The 20,668-nt window shown below is 38.4% G+C and overlaps 1 protein-coding gene across 4 annotated transcripts in view; it reads left to right on the forward strand.

The window, feature by feature from the left end:
- LOC128743575 (uncharacterized) overlaps positions 1-20,668 on the forward strand; it is a 551,236-nt gene that overhangs the window by 446,088 nt on the left and 84,480 nt on the right. The gene's annotated exons all lie outside the window — the stretch shown is intronic.

Raw genomic sequence — 20,668 nt, forward strand, 5'->3', positions numbered from 1 at the left:
GTCAAAACGTTGTAACGTCACGGCGGAATGTGTCATATGTATTGTCGCTCGTGAGCGCAGGCTATCCATATTTTCCTCTATCCCTAGAAACGCGCGAGCATGATTTGTTTATTTTTAATTTTCCGTAACGCGAGTTTATCTTCTCTTTGTTGTGAGAGAAAAAAGCGGTATCAGCCGTCTTTCAGAGACGAAAATACTTAAAATATAGGTTACTATTAAATTTACCAAGCAACCAGCCAACAAGAGAGAGACATATAAAACAACCGAATTTATGTATTTGGGTATCACCATGGGTTTTATTATATACCTAGTATTGCATTAGAGTTTCGCGCCAATTCCACCTGCGATTTATATTTTTCATGGTTCACTGAGAGAGGATAAATATTTTTCAGGGAAAAATGCAATGAGATATTATCAACTCTCATTCTGTAGCGGAAAAATGTTTTTCTTTTGCTTTATACAAACAGATAACCACAGAATCTAGTTGTCATGTGAGAATAATGGGTGAGCGAAAAACGGTTATCCTACATGTGAGTGAAAATTTTAATCACTGCTATTGATAATTAATTTTTATAACTAACGTTACAATCTAGAAAAACGACATCATAGCGTTAGAGATAGCACATTCTATCTACCGCACCTTTTACTTATCATTCATTGGTTGCACGCTTAAAAATTTTCATTACAAAAGGCTTTTAGTCACCTTTTTGTCCGCAAGAGGGTGTTACTTTGCGTCTTTTTGGATATGTATGAGATTTTGCGAAGTGAACTATGTTGTTAATACACTGAAGTCGCTTTTTACGCGGTTTTTTTACGCGACTATTTTTACGCGGTTTTCGGAATTTACGCGATTTTTTTACGCGGTTTTCGGAATTTACGCGGTTTTTTTTACGCGGTTTTCGGAATTCATGCGGATGTGCTCAAAACGCTTGCTGGCGGTACGTGCCGGGAGCCAACGGGGAGCATCGTAGAACGAATTTCATGGATGATTTTGAAGCTTTAGGTCAATACCTAAATTGTTACGTAGCGGTTTTCGAAAATTCGAAAAATTACCAAAATATCGGCAATTTTTCCAAAAGAAAGGTGTTTTTTCGTCAAAAATCGCTTATTAAGAGCTCATAAAAAATTGAAAAATTGAGATACTAGAAAACAGCCACGTAGCAATTTAGATAATTCATTTTTACATGCTGAAAAAAAATTTCAGCCAAATCGGTCCACTAGATTCTGAGATACACGTACCACCAGCTAAAAAAACATGGTTTTCGGGGAAAACGCGTTCAAAGTTTCGCACAGCAAGGGACTTCCCTTCAGGTGACTCCACAATATTTGCCGTAAGTTTTCAAAAAATCCTTTTGGTATGGCATTTCTAAAGGCATAAACGTCTCGAAAATGCACAAAAATAAAATTCGATTTCTTCGACTTTTCAGAGTAGGGTCCCCCCTTAAAATTTTGGCCTCCCAGCCGAGGCACGTTATACAGCAAAGATTTGTATAACGCGGTGATGCTTAACCAATAAAGTACATTTTGGTACATTGTTAGCAGGTGGTGTAACCTTGTCAACTACCAAAAATCAACTTTATTGGTTAATGGACAGCTGAAAAATCGCGATGGGCGTACAGCACCACTCATCGCGTTATACAAATCTTTGCTGTATGTTTGAATCTCTGCTGGCAGAGGCTGTCAAAGTCCATACAACTAAATCTCTTCGAGACGCGGCGAGGGTGCTGTAGAACAACTTATATTGTATGATTCTCAACATCGCTCTTAAGGTGATCCGACGATCAGATATTGAAACGAGAGGTTTGATTCTCAGTGAAAGTAGCAAACTTCTTGGCTAAACAGGTGACTTTGCCAGGTAGCTAAGCAGGTGACTTGGAGCCAAAAACTTTGCCACGACGAAGGCCATCTGTGCCAGACTGATAGCAGAGCCTGGGAGGATTAAGCTTAACATCAACGCGTCGAAGACCAAATACATGAATGATAAAGGCTCAAATGGTCGCTGTTAGGTCAGACCGAGCCGAGTGACAAAATTCTTATTTAGAGAAAAACGCGTTCAACGTTTGCTGCTCTATATGGTTTATAGCTATCAATTGTTCGAAATCATCTCATAACTCTGGCTGTTTGCAACATTTAGAGTGAAATGTAGCTAAGAAAAATCAGAGGGGTTGTGTACAAGACACGACCGCATATATAGGTGACGCAGGACTACGTAAGTCTTTTTGTAGTGATAGTAGCATGTATTCATGCTTGTAATCATTCGATTCATCATGTATACATGCTATATGCAACATATATACATGCTACATGCGTTGTATGTAACATTTATCAAAGTAGTAACATTGCATACGTTCAATTCTCAAAAGATTGTGCATTTGAAAACAATTTAACAAAATCAAGAACACAAACTATTGCTTTCCTGCTACCTTACTGAAATTAAAGATTGTTTTGACGTAGGACTACGTCTTACGGCAAGTTTTGAGATAGGGTGTCATTCCAAAAAATCGAAAAATGCGAGCGACACGAAAAATGATAGGTTTTGAGCGCTAATGGCTCAGCGGTTTTCCGATAGATTTTCAATATTCTTACACCAATCGATCGAAAAATCTTCTAAGAATTGACCCAAATGAAGAAAAGTATGAATTCTTGATGTTGAACTATTGAAAAATTGAAAATAATGAACCTATGTTTTAACAGAATTCTCGCTTCGTGATTGGTTGTTGGAAATGACGTCATCAAAGTAGAAACGCGTTTTCACGCTTCGACTTATAATTCAGTCAATGTTCAATAGATTTCCAAGATATTTACACCAATTAATCGGAAAATCGATTGAAAATATTGAAAATACAGGAAACTATTGATTTTCAATACGCGTCATTGAAAAATTGAAATATTTTCATACTTTTGCCTTCCCTCGTCAGTGCTTTCCTAGCACGGATGACAGAAATATATACGATATAACCTATGGGTTAAGCTTCCTAATGATTGTATTTAATTTACGCCCTACAGAATCCGATCGAAAATTGTTGAGCTTGATTTGTTGCCACGGATAAGGCAACGAAGACATGCAAATTCACCAAGCGAGGTGTTGGAGCTGGAGCACTCGTTTCACTGCCGTGAAGGAATATCTGGCTGCTGAAGTTCTGGAATTGGCAGGAAATATGCTGCTCGCGACAACGAACGATCAGAATTATCGTCACTTGCAGCTGGCCATCCGCAACAACAAAGAGTTGAACAAATTGCTGTTCCGTATCACCACTGCTCAGAGAAGTGTCTTTCCGAACATCCAAGCTGTTTTGTTGCTGCCCAAAAAAACGGAAAAGAAGGCTTAAATTTCCAACATATCTCGACGACAAAATGTTCTTTTAAGGACAAAACATAATGTTCATGAAGATTTGAGGCATTTCCGCTCACCGATTTGAATTCTATTTAATTTAGATTGATTCTAATTGTTCGCTTCTTATCAAATAATTTTAACCGATCACCTCTTGTGCACCTTGTTCGTTTGTTGCTGGTGATTAAGAAGTTGGTCGTCTCGGAAGGTACCAAAGCAGCCAACAAATATTTCAGCTCCAAGTAAATGTATTCGGTCAAGCGTCAAAATGCATAAAATCATGGGTTTAATAAAATAAAATAGTTTTAGTAACATCTTTTGCATCTTCATATGAGAATTTGTTCGTTCTTCAAAGAACGGTTTTCGGTAATTGATGAAACCTAGGAAACTTGGAACTTAGGGTTTTTCACTCGGTTTTCTTTAGCAACACAAATTTTTCCATCACCAATGCTACAGTAATAATACGTAGCGTAATATTTCTTTGGCAGCAAAAGGCGAACGGCTCACTCACTGGTAAGTTTGCTCTTTAGTTCAGACTGAAATTGAAATGCTCTATTTTATTTAACGTAGATGATAGAATGAAGGATCATGGAAAATAGGTGTGCCGATTCTTGTCGCTTGCTCTGGTACATAACATGAGGTAAGCCGGCGAACAGCATTGTTCAAACGCTGAGCTATTGCCAACATCATTTGCCAGGGCAAACGAAAATCTCGCTCGACTCGTGCACTTTTGCAGTGTGTGCAGTGCAGTGTATTGGAGCTGGAGCACTCGTTTCGCTGCCGTGATGAAATATCTGGCTGCTGAAGTTCTGGAATTTGCAGGAAATATGCTGCTCGCGACAACAAAACGACCAGCTGGCCACGTCACTTGCAGCTGGCCACTTGGAGTGGTATTTCATCGTGATTCAGGACCATACACGAACGGCTTCGTTAATCGCATAGTTGCTAAAGCTTTCCGGCTGGTCCGTTGCAACAAGCCGTACCTGGTTAGCGGTTATCGGTACTCCAATTTACCGAACAGAGAATTACGTTAAGTGCGTTAGTGCAAGTTTATTGCAAGCTGCAGTTATGATAATCAAACAATCGGTCCTTTCAAGGGCCACACAACGATTGAAGAGTTTATTATATTTTCTTGCCCAGTTAATACCATAATAGCACAGGCAACGAGGGAAAAGTTGAATTTGTTGCCATTGCGGACGACCAACAAATGACGGAGATAAGTTTTCTGTCAAGGGCGACATTTTCTGCGACTTCCAAAACGTCTGCAGGTTGTAAATGCTTTATCAGTGTTCTTTTGTAAGCCGCAGAAAAGTTGCGCAAAATTTTCAACTTCTTGAAAACTCGCGCGTACCGTCTACCGATTACCAGAGAAAAAGCACTATTCAACGTAGAAACTTATAAAAATTTATTTACTGTTTGGTTTAGTTAATGACTTGGTTTCGTTTTAATAAAATATATTCAATCAATTCATGGATATAACTCCAAAATCGGTTGAGGATTGAATGTATACAATGTTTCTACTTTGATAAACGTTACGCATGTAGCTTGTATACATGAAGAATCGTATTATTACATACAAAGATACATCCGACTATCGCTACAAAGACACTTACGTGTCCCTACGTCACCTATGCGGTCTTGTTTTGTACACAACCCCTCTGATTTTTATCACCCATGGTTCCCCACGTTGAAGGGATTTTACCTATTCAATCCTATTTTATCAACAGCACATCTTTTCAATACACTTCTAATGAAACGGTAAGCATGCGTATTCACGGGAAACTAACAGTCATTGACTTTTCGTCGGAAAGCCCAATTTCGGAAGCAGTTTTTCGGCCCAAAAGCGGGATTGTGTTTATAAAAATGTATATACTGCATTCTTCTTGCCAATCTGAACACAGCGAATATATTTTCATAAACCGAATTTTTGTTTCAAACAAAAAACTGCTTTTGAAATTGGCAGAATCGATGATGACTAATTTCACCTTCATACAGAGTCGTATTATAACCGAACACTACAGCTGTAACACATTTTTCCAACACAGATATTAAATTCGCCGAGATTTAATCGTCTCGCAGTAAATAATTTGCGATCTGTTGGGACAATTAACTTGTGTCACTTTTTCTGGCACACTTCCCTAACACAGACATTGATCGCGTTCGCAAGAAATCTGTTGGCAGGAGGGGGCTTTGTCACTCTTTCTGGCGTACTTCTCAAGCAAGGACATCAAAATAGTCTAGGTTTAACCGCAGTGTTAAGAAATCTTGTTGAAATGAGGAAACTTTGTCACTTTTTGGGCTGACTTCCAAACATAGATATCAAATTGGTATAAGTTTAGATCATCGCAAAGAATCTTCCAACCAATCACGAAGCGAGAATTCTGTTAAAACATAGGTTCATTATTTTCAATTTTTCAATAGTTTAACATTAAAAATCCATATTTTTCTTAGAAGATTTTCCGATCGATTGGTGTAAGAATATTGAAAATAGATCGGAAAACCGCTGAGCTATTAGCGCTCAAAACCTATCATTTTTCGTGACGCTCGCATTTTTCGATTTTTTGGAATGACACCCTATTTCAAAACTTGCCGTAAGACGTAGCCCTACGTCAAAATTCTTGATCGTTTGCTGTCATTAACTCATTATTTTAAATTTTGCGGCTTGGTCCGGTGTGATTTAACACCGACCAAATGAGACGAAGGTGCCTTTTTTACGGACGATAATCATTGACGGCGACAAACCAGAAGTGGTAGATGAGCTCGTGTATGTGAGATCGCTGGTAGCCGCGGACAACAACACAAATAAGGAGATCCAGCGACAAGCAGGACAACAAACCTATTTTGGCATTTTGTCCTGCTATTTTGGACTTCGCCAAGCTCTGCTATTAACAGGCATAAACTACTTTACGAACCTGACAATGTGCAAACCCCCTATTAGACCGATCAACTATGCTCACGGATGACTTACGCGCCTTTGCGAACGACATTTGTCGGAGTACAAGCTGAAAGCGAAGAGTAGCGGAGGTACATGTATCAAAGGCAACAGACACTGCTTGTGAAGATTACCAACTTATATTTGGCAAAAGTCGATAAACTACAGTGAACCGGACACGTCGTAGGGAAAACGATTCTATACAACCCCACCGACACCGATATAGAGCGACCCAACGTGTGAGATGGTCTAAAGCGACATTTTTTATATTTTAAGCAAAAAAACTGCGACTTGGGAGACGAGTAACCCAACATCGAATTGAATGGAGCTTAAAACAGCACGAACCACCCCGGCTTCAAGTTGACGACGCCGACGGGAATCGTACAATCAGCCTCGTACATTTTCCTGTGTTCTAAACAACAGCTGACTGTGAAATTTCAAGCTTGAAACTGTATAACAAACTTTCTCAGGGGGGGTTGAACCCTCAAACCTCCCCCCCCCGTCGCTACGTCCATGGCATTACCCTAAAACCGTATATTGAGAATAAATAAGCATTCCAAGTGCTAAACCGCTATATTGCTATTTGAAACTGTGTCTGCACTAAACTGCGATTGTTGGAGTACGGCCCCGCACCGTTCAAGAACTCATCATAACATTTTTTGTAGGGTAACTGGGGGTAAAATAAACACCCTTAGCAATTTCACCATTTGCTCCCCCATGTGGGGTCTAATCACTGGTTAATATTAGTTCATCAATTTATTAACTACAGCAAAACCAAACACCGCCGTTTAGAAGCAAGGTCGAAATACGAATCATCTTTTTACATTTATTTACGCGTTGCTTAGTGTTCTAATATCTCATAGCTTGCTATTTTATATTATACACTACAATCCCTCCCTGTTTTTAATTAAAGAAGTTTAACCAGATAAATATATACATTGAAGAATATATTGGCTACACTATATTAATATGAAACATAATCCATTAAACGTTGTGGTTCTTTACGTATTCTTTTGTTTGAAATGTTTTCTAACTCTTGAACATCATGTATTGGCATTAATTCTGTTTTATTTTCTTCTTCACTTGATATTTTCTTCAGATGTCCGACATTACGCCTATGTTGCCTTCCCGTTTCTTTTGATATCAGTGTACAATCTCCTCCATTTCTTCGGCTCACAACAAATTCTTCGTTGATGTAATCTGTATCCAGTTTATTATTTTTCTTCATTCTCATTATCAATACCTTATCGCCAACTTTAATATTATTATCCTTAGCATTACGCTTCCTATTACTGTATTCTTTTCCCCTTTCTTTTTGCAATCGATCCATATCCCTGACTTCTTCATCATTCAGCTGATAAACTGGCACTTTTGGCATTTTACTTCGAATACGTCTTCCAAATATCAATTCTGAAGGTGATTTTCCTGTAGTGGGATGGTTAGTAGAATGATATACTAGCAAATAGTGGCCCAATTCCTTTTCCCAGTTTTGTCCTAATTCTTGCGCAATTCGTAACCTTTTCAGAATAGTTCTATTTTGTCGCTCTACCTCTCCATTTTGTTGAGGCCAATATGGAATGGTATTGACTAATTTTATACCACTCTATATCACTATACCATATCGGGCCTCCTTGTTCCCAAGTATCCCGTCCGGTTTCTATTATTTTGAAAGGCTTTACGAAGTTTGTCTTTGTTTCCATCCAATCTTCGTTGTTGATTATAAGCTTGCTCAGCTGAAAGTTTTTGAGGATTGACAGCTGGCCACTTATATCTCCGTCACTAACTAGTTTGTGACGTGTTATTTTTAGTGCATGTTTCTCCGCCTCCAACTGTATTACCTGATGGAGGGGTAAGAGGTGCAAGATTGCGTCTAAGGCTTTTGATGGTGAGCTTTTGACTGCACCGGTAATTAAATTGTAGTTTGCCTAATTTTAATTGAGTGGTCCTTTCTTTTACCTTTGGCCACCATACGAGTGAGGCATATGTTAGTCTTGGTCTGATAATGGCTAGGTATAACCAATGAATCAGACCCCATTTTCTACCGATAGTTTTGCTACACACCCAAAAAGCACTTTTGGCTTTACCAATTACATACTCAATATGTGCGTTCCAGTTTAATTTGTGGTCCAAAACTACACCTAAGTGTTTTGTCTCAGTTGAAAATTGTAAAACTGTTTCACCCAGTTTTAGGCTGGTAATAGAATACCTTTTTCTGCGGGTGAAGGGAATTATGGTAGTTTTAGAAGGGTTGATGTTCAATCCTTCTTGTGTACACCATTTTATTGTGTAGTTTAGAGCAAACTGCATTCTTTCGCCTACTGTACTATCGAATTTTCCCCTCACGAGAATCACAACATCATCGGCAAATCCGACTACTTCAAATCGCTGTTCGGTCAGGTTTTTGAGCAGTTCGTCTACGACCAATGACCACAGCAGAGGCGATAAGACTCCACCTTGCGGGCATCCTTTTGTTGTTTTCCTGGTAAGTGTTGTATTTCCAAGTACTGCAGTTATTTCACGGCTACTCAGCATTGTTTGGATCCAATTTGATGTGTATTTATCGAACCCGTGTTTTTTCATTGCTTTCAGCATTGACTGGTGGGATACATTATCAAAAGCTCCCTCTATATCTAGAAATGCAGTAAGTGCAATTTCTTTCGCTTCTAAAGATTTTTCGATTTTTGTAGTAAGCATGTGTAATGCGTCTACAGTGGAAACGTTGCTACGATACGCGAATTGGTATTTACTTAGGGGGGCGGTCTTAATGTACATCGTTTTGACGTGAAGATCAATAAGTTTTTCCATAGTTTTCAGCATTATGGATGTCAGGCTGATTGGTCTAAAGGCTTTAGGAAGTGTTGTATCCCGCTTCCCGGCCTTTGGAATAAAAACTACTCTGGTTTTTCTCCAGCTTGTAGGTATGTAGTTTAGTGTTAAACTGGCCCTGAATATCCCCGTGATGAATGGAATTATTACCATTTTGCATTGTTGGAGCATTATTGGTAGAATTCCATCCAGTCCCGGCGACTTGTAGGGTTCGAAGGAGTTAATTGCCCATTCAACTTTCGATTCTGTAAAGATATTGTAGGCTATATGGCAGGCGTTTGCGCTAGCATTGTTCTGACCAGCGCTTTCACCGCGTAAGTCCTGAAATTCCTCTGCAAGAATTGTCCGCGATCCTGGGAAATGTTTCTCCATCATAACACTCAAAGTTTCTAAAGAATCATTCGTAAAAGTACCATTGTCTTGTTTTATTCTTCCTAGTCCGTTTGCGTGGTCCTTAGAAAGGGTTTTTTGTACTCTCGCGACAGTCGGAGTGTTTTCAATGCGTTCACACATTAGTCTCCATCCCCTTCTACGCGATTTCCTTATTTCTCTGTTATACTCTGTTAATGATTTCTTGTAGGAGTCCCAGTCAGAAGTTAACTTGGCTTTGTTAAACAACTTCCTTGTTAACTTTCGAAGCTTCTCCAGTTTTTTGTTCCACCAAGGCGCGTCTTTGTTAGACGTTCGCGTCCTTATCGGACAACTTTGGTTAAAAAGGGCTATGATTTTATTATTAAACATTTGCGAAGAATCTTCCAGTTCGTTGACTGTCTGAATTTTGCTTTTGAATGCATCTTTGTCGCGTAAAAGTCTAGAATAAAAAAGGTCCCAGTTTGTCTTTTTAGGGTCTCTATAGGTTTCCGTCACTAAATTCCCTGCGTTGTAATAAAATATAATTTGTTTATGATCTGATAAAGAGGTTTCATCAGATACATGCCATTTTCAATATATTCAGACAGTTTAGAGCTAGATAGGGTAATATCTAACACTTCTTGCCTGACTGCATTTATAAAAGTTGGTTTATTACCTCGATTACATATTTCAACGTTGTTAGATAATATATACTCAAAAAGGCACTCACTTCTTTTGTTTATGTCTGTACTACCCCATACAGTATGATGGGCGTTCGCATCGCACCCAATGATGAACTGCTTGTTGTTGCGTTTACAGTGTTCTATAAACTCCATCACTTCTCTAGGAGGGGCTTCTTCTGATTCTCCTGGAAAGTATGCTGAGGCCACCATTATTTCGGTTTTTCTTCGCGTCGTTGGCAGTTCTATTTGTACAGCTACTATATCTCTTCTGATGAACTCTGTAATTGGCGTAAAGTTGATGTTAGTTCTTACCAAAATAGCAGATCTAGGTGCTGGCTCGGAGTCATCATAAAGTAGCTTACCAGATTTTATTGAAAGTTCTAGAACTTTAGTTTTATTTACCCATGGCTCTTGCAGCAAGGCCACGTGTATATTTTCATTGGTGAACCTGCGGCAAAGGATTCCACTTGCCCCTTTGGCGTGGTGCAGGTTCACTTGAATGAATTCAATTATTTTGCTCATTGTTGCTAGTTTTACTTGCAGGGGGCTTCTTTCGCTCCCCCTGATCTCGACCATTTCCACGGGTTTTGTTCGAGTCCGAATTTTTTCAAGTTTGCTCAGTACTCGTTCGTCTCTTGGCATCTCTCGTTTCTCGCGCTCAGTACACTCAGTATTGAGCTCTCGATTCCAGAGATTTCCTGCCCTTATCTTCCGTGGATATATTTGACCAAATTTATAATTTAGTTCGTATTTCCAATCGGCGATTTTTCTAGCAGAAGCTTCGTCCACCGAAAGGATTAGATGAACGTGATTCCTGATGGGCTTTCTCTTTAAGACCCTCCAAGCGTCCGTGACAATATCGTTCTGGCTCTCTACTAGAGCCAGAATGGTTGAGTTGTCATTTGTGCTACTTTTTGGAAAGAAAGCAGCCATGATTTCTGGTTTAGGGATGGATTTGCTGTCTACGACTATTAGCTCAGCTGTTTCCCATGGCCTGAGGTCCGGCACAACTTTTTTCAACCACTCCGCAGTATCCTGGTCTAGGCAGTCTATTACCATGAACCCGGATTTATATCTACAGTTGGTGAATTTGGGTTTAAATACCTCTTTCCTCTGTTCTACCACCTTGGCTAAGATGGTCTCTTCAATTAGCTCCATCTTTGCCGTCGATAGCTCAGACTCAGGGTAGTTTTTGGGCAGCAGTCCGACCTTGAATTGGCTTAGGACATTGGAGTAGGACATTGGAGGCGTTTTAGTTTTACTCGTCGGGCCGTTTTTGGACCCTGCAGAGCTTCTAATCACCGCCATCCTACTATTCACTGATTTCTTCTGAGGTGTAGCGATTTTAAGGCATTCTCTCTTCCGTTTTGGATTAGGTTTACCTTCACTGCAGTTAGAAGTATGAAACTGCCTCGGTCTTTTGACTGTTTGGTTCTGATTCGCTTCAGGCGTTTTGACTGCAAGTAGTCGGGCCTCTGCTTCATCGTGCCCTTCTTCTAGCAATCGCTTAAACCGTTTGCGCTGAGAACCATTCAGTCTTTTAGCAAATTGTCTACCGTGAGAAGCTTTGCCTCCACTCTCTTGTGTCGGTGTCGACTCCTCACGGTTTATTTCCCGAAATACTGTTATGGCTTGTATCATTTCTTCTCCCTGAATGACGCCATCAGAACGGGATTTCGGTTCGTCGTACTCAACTTTAGGCGAGTTCAATATCGACGATGTGCACGAGGCAATGTCTTCGAGTGAACTGCTTTGAAGTTGGTCGACTATTGTTTCAGTTTCCATTTTTTCCGCCATACTGAAATTACTGAATTAAATTCCTAAAAACAAATAATAGAAAGCGCATTAAATCGATTAAAATTTGTTTATTTCAAATTTTTAATGGATCGATATGAAATTTATCGATTATTGATAACTTTTATATCGATTATCGATTTATCGGTATTGCCCTATAATAAGTATTGCCCAATGTTTGGCTGCACTGTCAGATTCTGTGTGTGAGCTTTCCACAACAGACCAGCTGATTGGAAACGAGCATTACGGTAACTGTTCGGCGTTGGCATATTTATTTGCATAAACATGAATGTAATTCACAGTTGGCATTGCATGATTTCACTTACGTACCTTTATGTTTATTCACGTTTACCGCAAATATCTACCTCCGCACTTCAGCTCCTTGGTAATGTTGCGTTTTGCAGCTCGGTTTGCTGAAGGAGAACACACACCCATACACTGACACTGCACTTGGGCTTTGTTGCGTTGCTCTTTGTTGGAAGCTAGCACTTCAGAGCAATTTTAATTAGCACTACACGACCTAAATCACTCAAATTATTTATTTGTTCGCGTACCGTGAACTTATTCTTCCGTATAGATCACTCGCGAACAATTTTGAGCGGTAACGCACTTTAAATTACGGCTATTTAATCGGACGATTGTTTACTCCAGTTTAAAGCTTAGGAAGTGTTGCCAAATGTGACGGCGGTGTTTGGTTTTGCTGTAGTTAATAAATTGATGAACTAATATTAACCAGTGATTAGACCCCACATGGGGGAGCAAATTGTGAAATTGCTAAGGGTGTTTATTTTACCCCCAGTTACCCTACAAAAAATGTTATGATGAGTTCTTGAACGGTGCGGGGCCGTACTCCAACAATCGCAGTTTAGTGCAGACACAGTTTCAAATAGCAATATAGCGGTTTAGCACTTGGAATGCTTATTTATTCTCAATATACGGTTTTGGGGTAATGCCATGGGCGTAGCGATGGGGGGAAGAGGTTTGAGGGTTCAACCCCCCCCCCCCCTGAGAAAGTTTGTTATACAGTTTCAAGCTTGAAATTTCACAGTCAGCTATTGTTTAGAACACAGGAAAATGTACGAGGCTGATTGTACGATTCCCGTCGGCGTCGTCAACTGAGAGCCGGGGTGGTTCGTGCTGTTTTAAGCTCCATTCAATTCGATGTTGGGTTACTCGTCTCCCAAGTCGCAGTTTTTTTGCTTAAAATATAAAAAATGTCGCTTTAGACCATCTCACACGTTGGGTCTAAGAAACTGCGTACTTCAGCTTCATTTTTCGGCTCACGAAACGAAAGAATAGCATCAGATTCGGCTTTTGAAGGATGAATACCGTTTGAAGTGATATGTCCTAGAAATTCTATTTCTTTGATCTTGAACAAGCATTTCTTCCAATTCAACTCCACATTACGTTCTTTCAAACGTTTGAGAACCAAATTATACCAAAAAATATTAGTTATCTGCATTTATGTATTTATTATAATATATATATATATATATATGTATATATACATATATATATATATATATATATATATATATATATATATATATATATATATATATATATATATATATATATATATATATATATATATATAGAGTAGAGCGGGGCATAAGTGCGATGTTTGAAGTTATCATCAATTTTCGCGAGATATAAAGAAGAACAACAACAAAATATATTTTACAGTGATGCAGCAACTCAATGTCTTTACATTCAACTATAAATCATCCGGAATAATGGTGTTATTGAAAATAAATTCTTCATTCTTCTGAACAAGTGCCGATTCGCACTTTTACCCCACTAGCGGGGTAAAAGTTCGATTACCGCGGGGCAAAAGTGCGAAGCTCGAATCCATGAAATTAGCACAGCAGTAGCTAACAAAACCATATTATCGTCAATCTGCGGTATGTTTCGGTAAGGAATATTCTCAATTTACACCTTTCCTATTTTTCGCCGGTGTATTGCAACCTCCGACAGATCGAAACTTTCCCAAACGTTTGTTTTATGTTTCATCAGCGGAAAAACATTGTTTTCCTTCGACCAACATCTGTAGAACACAGTTTTCTGCAGATCTTCCATTTCTAGTATCTGTAATATAGTGCCAAAAGCTGTATATAAGCTATACATTTTTGCCCCGTCCGTGAATCGCACCTTTACTCCGCTAGGCGCTTGACAGGGTTTGATTAAATTATGGAAAAGCGAAACTGTTATTTTCTTGATTCAAATAGAATTTCGTTTCGAAACAAAAATATTTTTAGGTTGTTATAAAAATTTCGTTTGAAACAAACGAATTTTTTCGCTCCGTGATAGAACTAGAACTCCTTTCCCCGAACAACCCCGTTGAGAATCGCGGCTATAACGCTGACGGACGAACAGCGTCGCCCGCAGTACCTTACAAGTCGCAAGGACTTGCATAGTGTCGTCGTCCCGTCAGTAAAATGAGTTAGATTCTCGATCCATGAATCGAACTTTTACCCCGTCAATAAATCGAACTTTTGCCCCGCTAGGCGCTTGACGGGGTTTGATTAAATTATGGAAAAGCAACATATATTTTGTAAGTTCTTCTCACCGCAATTTCAAAAGAGATATCTGAGTGATGTAAAACGCTGCTACAATTTGTGAATAAGTAATATCCTCCTGTTGATATCGTATTTGCCGTACAACGAAATATTACATCAAAACCGTTCTAAAATAACTTTTACCCATAACTCAGCAACTCTGATTCGTAAACAACAAATGTTTATGATGGATTTAAGCTGTCAAAGTACTCACCCATCCATGCCAATGTACTCAATTTACTCGGAATCCGCACTGATAAATCATTGAATCGCACTTTTACCCGCATCGTACTTTTACCCCTCCTTACTCTATATATATATATATATATATATATATATATATATATATATATATATATATATATATATATATATATATATATATATATATATATATAAATTATGCTATAAAGTTTCACATTAGCATAAAAAAATTTATTCACTATACTTTTAACACTTCATCGTTCCTAACTACACACAAGACTGAATTGAAAATTAATTCTATAAGGCTTATATCTACTGAATCTGCTGATGCGTCGTTTCCTCGGGTGGTTCGATTCTGATTCAACCTTTGTCCACGTGGTTCGATCGGGTCTTGCAGTCGTCATCGGTTGTTGATCGATGGTTGCGTTGATGGTTTGGTTCCTCGGTGTGTTGCTATGGGTCCCGGCTGGGTTTTCGCTGACGTCTTGACTTCGGGTGCGCTTTGGTCGGGTAGTTGTGTTGCCACGTGGTTGGTTGGCATGTTGGGTGTTGGTCTATCCCGGTGTAACGCCTCCCCTCTAAGATCGTTGTTCGTCCTCGAATAACTTCAATCTGGGTAACGGGATAGATTCTAATTTGGATTTTCCAATGTCTGCCCTGGGTTTGTCGTCCATTATTGCGATGCTTTGAAGTTGTTGTGTTTGTGCGTCCTTGTTTCTGTTCCGTCTTTCGGAGGTTCTTTCTTTGCTGAATCTTCTGAGGAATAGATAAAGACTTGTTAAGGTAAGGAGGAGTAGTCCTCCGGATATTACCCGTATTTGTGTTTGGTGTGCTGAGAATTTGACGTCTTGGAGTTCTTCTAGGTTTTGTATTTTAAAATGTAACATCTCCTTTCCTTCATCTGTGTAGTTTGTTGTTTGTAATTCTTTTGTGTAAATAGGTGCGAGATACTCCTCATTTTGGAAATATCTAGTAGTTCCAGAATAGGTTATGTTTTTGATCGTTATTGAACAGTTTCCTGTTTCTATGATTGTTGCTTCTCTTACCATTCTAGAGTCTCCACAAGAGTCATTGATCTCTATGCTGTCGAGTGTGTCGATAAGTATTAAGCCATTAGTGACTTCTGTGATTTGTGGTGTCTGTTTGGTTTTCATCAAGGGGCATGTAGGTTTTTGATGTGTTAAGATGTTGTAGACGCATTTGTCTCTTATAAAGTTGTTACCTTCGCAGATATCGCAATCGGTTGTTTGTAGGAAAATTTGGTTACCGTTTTTTGCTACCCGATTGACTTGGGTTGCTACACGTGAGCCGTTAATGTTGAGTGTATGAAGTTCCAGTAAGTCGTAGGTGTCCTGATCCAGAATGGGGGTCTTCGTCAATAGAACTGCTTTGTCTCCGCTCAGGCCAATGCTTCCTGTACTGTACTTAAAGATTTCGTTTATGAAATTCAATTTAATGTTCTGGTTAATGAGTTTTCTGAAAATTATCTGTTTCTCTTTTAGAGACAATATGTCTTTGTTTATTAATCCTACTTTTGAGAATTCAATTTGTTCTTCGATACTGCCTAATATTTGAATAATCCTATCTGTACTCCATATTAGGTTAATAAATTCTAAGTCCGATCTCTGATCTTGGATTGTATTATATTGCTTTGAAATTCTTGTACTAATCTTATATATTGTATCTGTAATGTTGTTGATTTTGTCTCTGAATAATTCATTGATTTGGATCTGTCTATTTTCGTTGTGTGTTAGCTTATTTTCTTGAACTCGTATTTCCTCTAAGTTTCTATGTATGGTTTCTAAGTCCTCATTATCTGGGTTTCCTGCAATAAGTTTTATGACTGACCCTATTGCGTTTATTATTCCTCTTCTGTTTCTGTGTGGGTGTAGGCTGAACAATTTTTCTTCGGCTATTCTGATTTTTTCTTGGAGAGTTTGCTCTAGGTGGTCGATTGTTTTAAATGATTTAGCTATTTTTCCTATGTAATCTATGCTGTCTCTCAAGATGTTTAGGTCAATTTTATGGATCATTCTACTATATCCTGTTCTAATCCTGCAATCTTTTATTTTAAAAGCCACCAATCCGTTGCTGTTGTTGATTTCTTTATATGTTGTAGCTTTTAGAGTGCCATATGTTAGATGAATGATGGTTAGTCTGTAATGGAATTATTTTATTAGTTTTTTATTCTATTTTTGTGTATTTTGATATTGTTGTTATCCTCGAAGGTTAAGAAGTTATCTTTTTCTACCTTCGTAAGTTTATACAAATCTCTGTCTTTGGTTAATCTTTGTGAGATCCGTATAAACTTTTCTTCTTCTGGATTTAAATTGTTTGGGTGTTGGTTGTTTTCATTTTGTTTTTCATACTTTTGTTGTCGTTTCGTAAGTTCGACTTTAGCGGCGGATTGGAGTTTGTTGAATTTTTCATTTATTTCTGCGGTATTAGTAGTATTAGTTTTGTTGAATATTAAATCGCGCGGTTTTTGTTTTGTAGCTTCGTGGAAGGTGTTATTGTAGATGTCTATTATTATGTTAATTTGTTCGTTTGTGTTAAGGTCGTTAAATTTTGACTTGTTGGTTCTGTATAATTTTATTAATGTTGAATGAAACCGTTCCACGATACCGTTTGTATTCGAGCTGCTCGCGAAATGGATTTCGATACCTAAGTCGGCCAGGAATCCTATGAAATCGATAGATCTAAAAGCGGGTTCCTGATCGCTGACGATCGTCGTTGGGCGGCCGAAGTGCCTGATGTGCTCTGATATCGCGGCTTTTAAGTCGACTATTGTTCGCGAGGTAATAGGAATCGCATTGGCGAATTTTGAAAACGAATCAACTATTGTTAGAAATTTACAACCTTTTAGGAAGAAAATGTCAATGTGAATTTTTTCTAACGGTTCTTTGCCGAAATGACTCTTTTTTATTAAATTTGGGGGTTTCCGGTGATACTTTGCTTTTTTGCAAGTATTACAGGACTCTATCAAGATTTTGAGTTTCCTTTCTAGGCTAGGGAAGAAAAATTTCTGTAATATTTGTTTTTTATTCTCCTTGAGGCCTCGATGTCCGAATGTGTGAGTTTCTTTTACCATTTCGTCTTGCTGTTCATCCAGTCGTACATCCTCTAAAAGTGTTTCTGAAATAAAGACTTTGTAGATCTGGAGTTAAAGAAAATGAGCTGTTTTCACTTTTAGGAAAGGACTTACGTCCTCTTTATTTTCTATCCAGTTACAGACTGATATTTCTTAATTCTAGCACTCTTAACCTAGCCTAGCTGCCTACGCGGTTTTTCCTACCTCCCACGCTGCGTCGATCGGTGCACTGGAATAGTGGAAAGCGGAGAGAGTGATAGTGTGGTTTCCCACGATTTCCATATTCTACTTTTCCCACGCTGCGTTGGGATGCGATCTTGCCAGATGTGCGTGTCGGGTGTTTTACGACAGGAGTGGAAAACAACATTAAGAGTTTCCACTCCTCGATGGTTTCGCTTCTATGCGGGAGGGATATTTGTTTTCTGTGTTAACTCCTCTCGTCTTAAATGACTTTGTCCGCAAAGTCAATTGGATGTCGATGACTGTTGTTCTTTGGATAGTTTGACTTTGATGCTGGTCTTTGATTTGCTGGAGAGATAACAAAAGGCAATGATAACTATCAGGATCACAATTACCGAAGTTCCAATGGATCCGAATATATTGAATTTCCAATTAAACAAATCGTGTCCTTCGTGCAGTAACTGGAGCTGCTCGCGGTGTTTCAGGGTGAGTTGTTGCAAGTATTCAACCGGGGGAGCGTCTATCAGTTTGTACTCCTCGATGCGAAGACCAATTGTTGGGTAGAACGCATTTTTTTGGATGATGGCTTCGAAGTTGGCATAATATTCTCCGTTGATTCGTAAACTGCAATTCTCGAATTGTATTAGGAATGAACCGGTTAGAGTTTTGTTAGCATTAGTACAATTTGATGTGACATCTACGACAGCATCATTTATTAGTACTGTGGCTTCATCTATTCGTTTTACTAGGCCATTGGAATAAACTTTCTCGATCGTACAATTAGAGTGTTCTCCCATTATCAATTTATGGATGCATTCTGAGGTATGACTTAATATTGAATTGTCACACAAGAAGTATTCCCCAACATCTTTGCAACTTTGGCTGAGCTCGTAGATTTCGAGATCATTTCTCAAAAGGTAATTCTGTTTCACCGTGATTCGTTTGCTGTTTTTAATAATGGAATCAATGTAATTGTATTCGTATGTTGTTTTTGTTAGGTGTGGAACTTTTAGTATATAGGCAATGTGAGTTGAATTCATCGTTACCTGTGCGGTTGACCTTGAGAGTAATTGCTCGAATGATATGATATGGATGTCGTGTTTGCTTAGTTGCGTTGTGATGGTTTCAAAGTCATGGATTGAAAAGATTTTACTGCTGGCTATCCCATGTTTGGCGAAAGATATTGCTTCTTCTAAAATCTCTAAGTAGTTTTGGAGAGTGTCTAGATTGTTGAGAACGACGAGCAAATTAATCATGATACGGTATGTTTGCGTGTTTTCCCTTTCCATCTTAAGTAGTCGGTTAGTAATGTCTGTTATAGTTTCGATACGGCGACTTATCATTTCGTTGATCACTACGTGGTTGTTATTTTGTTCGATGAGAGCGTTGAGGTTTGAGATGAGGATTTTTAAATCTTCGGCGTCAGGTGTTCCAGCTATCCACTTCCATGCGGTTCCTATAGCGTCCCATCGTCGAGATCGTCGTGAGGTGGTTGGCTTTAGTTTCTTAAAAGTTTCTGACAACCTATCTTTCTTGATTTCAATTAACTTGTACAATGGATTATATATGTGGTAGTTCAGTGAATCTTCGTTGGTATAATTCAATGTATCTTCTACTTTCGCTAAATCTATGAGATGAATGATTCTAATGTGACCTATTTGTACCCTTGCTTTTCCTAGCGGTATGATGGCTAGTGGATTATTTGTCAGATCGTGTATTTTGACAGTTGCTTCGGAATAGAGTATACACGTGATGAAACTGGAAAGAAAAATGAATTCATTCACTAGGGTTTTTTCGTAAATTAACTTTATGTACTTTTCTCCCGTTAGAATCTATTATATATGTATTATGGTCTTCTTTTATTTTAATAGGATAGTATCTGCTCTCGCGTTTATTGTTAGTGTGTGCTTTTTCATATGCGTAAGTATTTGTTTGATATGTTTGGTAGGTTTTAGGAATAATCTTTTCTTCTTTTCCTTTAAAAAGTTTCAGAATTTTTTCGTTGTTGCGGTTTCTAATTTCTGTTAATGTTTCATTCGAAAGGTCATTGTTGTTCTCTCCTAGGTAGATATTTCTTGGTGTGTTTTTTATAAAAGAGTGAATAGAATTGTTATACTTGTGTGTTGCTTCTTGAATAAGGTTCTTAACGGTAATGTCGGGGTTGAGTGATTTTATACATCTCGCTATTTCTCTAAGTGTAGAATGGCATCTTTCTACTTGACCATTAGTCTCAGATCTATTAACGGGTGTTTTGAAAATTTTTACGCCAGTATTGATAATCATTTGTTCTATGACATTTGAGACGAATGAGCTTTCGTTATCTATTACTATCTGTGCTGGTAAATCCCAGTCATACAATAATTGTAGTAAGACTTCCTTAATGTCGGTGATGGCTTTCGATTTGATTGGTCTAACTTTTAGGTATTTTGAAAATTTATCTAAAGAAGTCAAATATAAAAAGTGGGCATTGTAGGCAAATATGTCTATATGTATTATTTCTCCAGGATAAGTAGGAGTAGGAGTTTTAACTGGAAGAAATTGTTGAGGGTTTCGTTCATATTTTTCTGTTTTACAAATCTCGCATGTTTTAACATAACTTTGAATTAGTTTGTGCATTCCAGGAAAGAAAAATTTTTTTATCATTTGTTGTGAGTTTTCTTTCGCGTTTCGATGAGCAAAATTGTGAATGTTTTTAACTTCTTCTAACTGCTCTTCTTC

The sequence above is a fragment of the Sabethes cyaneus genome, chromosome 3 (assembly GCF_943734655.1).
Source record: "Sabethes cyaneus chromosome 3, idSabCyanKW18_F2, whole genome shotgun sequence".
Classification (NCBI taxonomy): Eukaryota; Metazoa; Arthropoda; class Insecta; order Diptera; family Culicidae; genus Sabethes; species Sabethes cyaneus.